The sequence below is a fragment of the Octopus bimaculoides genome, chromosome 3, assembly GCF_001194135.2.
Source record: "Octopus bimaculoides isolate UCB-OBI-ISO-001 chromosome 3, ASM119413v2, whole genome shotgun sequence".
Lineage (NCBI taxonomy): Eukaryota > Metazoa > Mollusca > Cephalopoda > Octopoda > Octopodidae > Octopus > Octopus bimaculoides.
The window spans coordinates 59,450,334-59,455,183 of record NC_068983.1 but is presented as its reverse complement, the minus strand read 5'-3'; the positions used below and the strand labels follow the sequence as shown (position 1 = coordinate 59,455,183).

Genomic DNA, 4,850 nt, shown 5'->3' with positions numbered 1-4,850 from the left:
ATATATATATATATATAGTAAGTCTAAAAAGCAAAGAACAAATACAAGGAAAAACAACGATGTGAGGATTTGGTACATGCGAAGTATTAACAGATGCTCAAGGAAGGAAAGAAAGGTGGCTTTACATTTCGAGCAAAGCTCTTCTTCAGAAACAGGAGACAGAAGAAAGTCCAAGAGAAGAGGAAAACAAAGGAAACAAATTGCCAATGATTCACATATGCATGTGTATATATGCATGTGTGTGTGTGTGTGTGTGTGTCTAAATATATGCGTGTGTGTGTGTTGTGTATGTATAAATATACATGTGTATGTATATATGTGTGTGTGAATATATACATATGTGTTTGTGTATATATAATATACATACTCACAATTCATGTGTTCATTAAATCCTTTCCAAGAGACCTTGGCTTTACTTTATAATCATTTATTACTGTTGATCCTAGTTATCTCTCTCAGATACTTACAAGCTATTTGTTTTGGCTTATTGGAAGCCTTACACAAACACTACATATCTAGTTAAAATCACACCAACAACCTTTGCTATACTTTATAATCATTTATTCAAACGAACTCTTCAAATTATATCTTTGCTTGAATCATATTGTATTTACTTATCCTCCCTCAAACTAATAAGGATTTCTGATTTAGATACACAGCCATCAACCCCACTATTTTTGACACAAGGCCTGCATATTCAGGGAGGGAGTTTATTTATTAACCCTGCAAAGATGGAAAGCAAAGTCAACCTTGGCAGAAATTGAACTCAGAACATAAAGACAAATGCTGCTAAGCAATTTGCCTAGCATTTTAACAATTCTGTCAGCTTGCCACCTTATGAATAATACTAATTAATGTAACGGTTTTCTATTTAGACACGAGGTTAGTACTTTTAAGTGGAGGGGTAAACCAATGCCATTGATCTCAGTACATGACTGGTACTGTATTGTATAAACCCTCAAACAATGAAAAGCAAAGTTGGTCAGGAGTTAAACTCAAAATGTAAAGTGTCCAAAAACAAATGTCTGTAAGCATTTTCGTTGACATAGTAATGATTCTGCCACCCTGGTCTTAACCCCTTGGCATTCAGGTTATTCTGCCAAACTGAATGCTTGTTTATCCACATTGGTTTCAATTAATCATGCAATATCTCCTAGATTCAAAATTTTGATGCTGTGATTGTTTATTTTTAGAATAACATTGTAATATAGGTGTGAGAGGTCAGATCTGGCCAGTTTGAACATAAAACAGGGACAATACTGGATATGGCTGGTTTAAATACTAAAGGGTTAAACTAATAATGATTTCAAATTTTGACACAAGACCAGCAATTATAGTGGGAGGGGTCTAATCAATTACATCAATCCCCAATGCTCAACTGGTATTTATTTTATTGACCCTGATAGAATGCAAAACTAAGTCAACCCAAGTGGAATTTGAACTTGGAACATATAAAACCAGAAAATATATCACCAGCAATTTTGCTAATAATTAATACACAAAATAGGTACATTCTACACATTCTGACCTAAAAACACTTATTTCTAATGGTCAATACTAAAATATAATCATAAAATTCAACTACAATATATTTGGCCCAACACATGGTGTCTCAAAACGATAACCCTTTTTCAACTGGCATCTTCACTTTTTCTCACTCTCAGCTTGTATCTCTTTCTGATCACTTCCTTCCACCAGAAAGACAGATAACTCTGTAGCTCAGATTTTCTCTCCCACTATAATTGTGCATCTTCATTGTATATCCACCTTTATGGCCTTTGTGTGCATTTGCTTCTATATGGCGACACCCTCCTCTTGTTATTGCTATGAGGATGTTTATTACATGTGTACACAGATTGGCTCTCTTATAAAATCACTTCTGCCTTTGAAGAGGCACAAAAATATGTTGAAATAGTTGTATGATTACCAGCCATTGCCTAGTTAAATGATCTATGTATTTCTATATACCAATTCTGCCTTCAATGCCAGTTCATGCAAAAGTTCAAAATGAAAATTTATGTAATACTTGCAGTTTTAGACATTAGAGTGGCATTTTCTCAGACTTGCATCAAAGTGCACCTTTGATATTCATAAATTTTTACTTTGAACTTTTGCATGAACTGGCATTGAAAGAAGAATTGGTACAGAAACAGTTGTAACTAATCATTAAATATATGTTAAAGTCTCTCTTTGTCTTCTTATTCAGATTATATTTTACTCTTCACTAAACCCATTGGAAAAGTTATATTCCAAGAATAGTTCATGTTTCTAATGAAGATGATTTGAACAACACTGGTATTTTGCAAGTGGTATTTGGAAAACCATGTAGAAGATACACACAAAAATTGTTTGGAGTGACGAGGCTACACTCAAATTAAATGGCTCAGTTAACTGTCACAATCTCACCTATTGGGAAACTGTGAACCTACATATTACAGAGGAATATCATGTTAATTTACCAGGAGTTACAGTGTCATGTTGGGTACCAAAAAGATTAACTGGACCATTCTTTTTTGACGGTACTATGACTGATCCCATTTACTGGAATTTGTGACAATCTGTCATGCCAAGCGTGCAAAGAAGTCTTTGAAGATGTGGTGTTTTATTTCTAGCAAGATGGGACACCCCAACACTACCACTGAAATGTAAGGACCTGCCTCGATGAAATTTTGCCAAAAGATACATCAGACAATGGGGTTCTGTAGACCACACATCATTAGGCTATTCTTTTATGGGGATGCTTAAGAGACAAATTTTACAATACAAGACTTGCATCGGTCTATAAACAGTCTATAAACTGAGGGCAGCTATTGAACTAGAATGTGCACATAACAAATGAAATATTACCAAATGTTTACAATTCTATTGCTTTGTATAATCAGCATTGCCTGGACCAGAATAGTCATCCATTTGAAAACAGGCATTCATGAAAATATTAAACTCTAGATTCTATTTAATTTCGAAAATGAAATGTGTTTTAATAAATACTGAATTGATAAAAGTTCAATGTGTATATACATTTTTTGTGGAGACATCCTTTATATGTGCATGACTACACATGTTTTGTGTGTGTGTGTGTGTGTCCATTCTATGTCATGTATGTGTGTGGTTGTTTGAGTATGTATATCTCAAAAAACACAAATGAAATATGTAAGAAGTTTAAATTTCAGAGATGAGATTTTTAAATGTTATAATTTACTCCAGGTTTAACGGCTGATAAGAAAACAAGATATTTAATTATAAAATTATACTTTTAATAAAATTATCATCACATGCACGTATCTCAATACCTCTCTACATATATATGCTATTGTAAAATGCTTATATGTTTGTGTCGTTCTATCACTATACATACACACACACAGCAATATGTGTGTGTGTGTGTGTGAGTGTATTTATATATATTTATATAAAATCTCAAAAACGACAAATGTATTTTCACATATGCATATAAATAAATGTAAATATATATATGTATATATAAATTTTGTACATACACATACATATATGCATCTCTAATCCTATTAGCCCATACATAAAAATATACACATACATATTCTCATATACATATATGTATACTAACACATATACATAAACATGTAAACACACATTTTTCTGTATTCGTGTGTGTATGTATCTATCCATCCATCTATTTATCTATCTGTCTATCTACTTATCTCTGTTTCTGTCTCTAGTGTTCTTTATCTATCTGTCTGTCTGTCTGTCTATTTTGTTTCCAATGCATATTCTGCTATCTATATTTTTGATCTGTCATATTTTTGTCTAGTATATCTAGTTGTATATATGTAGTTATCTTTTTTTCATCTATGAATATCTCCACTTACTTAATTCTATTAATATAGACAAGTGGTTCACAAACCTTTTTACACTCTTGGTGTGCACTTTAACACAATGAAATATATTTTGGCACACTTTGTGTTAACTCACAAAATGAATTAAAAACGAAAAAAAACCCAAAACAGCCATGCAATTTAATTTACCAATATAAATAATTTAAAGTGCAGAAAATTTATTAATTACTTAAGTTAATATTCAATAACTGAGGCATAATTGACAAGACTTACTTTCAGACTTTCAGTTCGTATTTTTCAAGTTTTTTATTTTTAAACTATAATTTTATTATATTAGTAGCACATCTAGGAGTGGTACATGGTGCACTACATGAAAACGATGGTCGATAAACAAAAGTTATCTACATGCAATTTTTTTGTATATGCACCTGTTATTTTTTCTTGTATATAACCTCCCCCTCCTGTATATACATACATACACATACATATATATATATATATTTATGTACAGACACACATATTCCCTTTCTATAAGTGTGTGTATGTGTGTGTGCGCACGCATATATAAATTTCTTTAAGTGACCACAATCCAAATGTATTCAAAGTGGTGCCAGAAATCTCTGCTTTCCCCCACTTCTTTATCTTTGATAAGTCCTCAGTTTCAAGTTGTGTATCTCTGCTAATAACATCAATGTAATTGAGAGGTCTTTGTCTTCTGTTTGTATGCAGAAGTCTCCAAAATATAATTTCAAGTATGGCCTACTGTTTCAGCATGGCAGTAGTGGACATCAAGGCCTGCTCTTCACTGAGCAACAATAGTTGATATGGTTAGAAGGTGTTCATAATTCTCCTTTAAATGAACATTAAATGATGATAACGAGGATAGATGTATTTGTGTGCTTGTGCGATATATTTGGTATATGCCTTTTCTTGGATACCTAAATGGCACTAAAAGAAAAGGCATCACAGTTATCAAAATATTTTGTTTATAAAAGCTGTTATGATTTATATATATATATATATATATATATATATATA

General features: G+C 32.1%; 1 protein-coding gene and 1 non-coding gene across 2 annotated transcripts in view; both read right to left on the bottom strand.

Annotated features, from left to right (window-relative positions):
• LOC128247459 (U6 spliceosomal RNA) overlaps nucleotides 1–4 on the bottom strand; it is a 104-nt gene extending 100 nt beyond the window's left edge. Inside the window, exon 1 of the small nuclear RNA XR_008263837.1 lies at nucleotides 1–4. This exon is cut by the window's left edge and continues 100 nt beyond it. This is a non-coding gene — a small nuclear RNA (U6 spliceosomal RNA).
• Nucleotides 1–4,850, bottom strand: part of LOC106867600 (voltage-dependent calcium channel subunit alpha-2/delta-3) — a 620,656-nt gene that overhangs the window by 589,053 nt on the left and 26,753 nt on the right. The gene's annotated exons all lie outside the window — the stretch shown is intronic.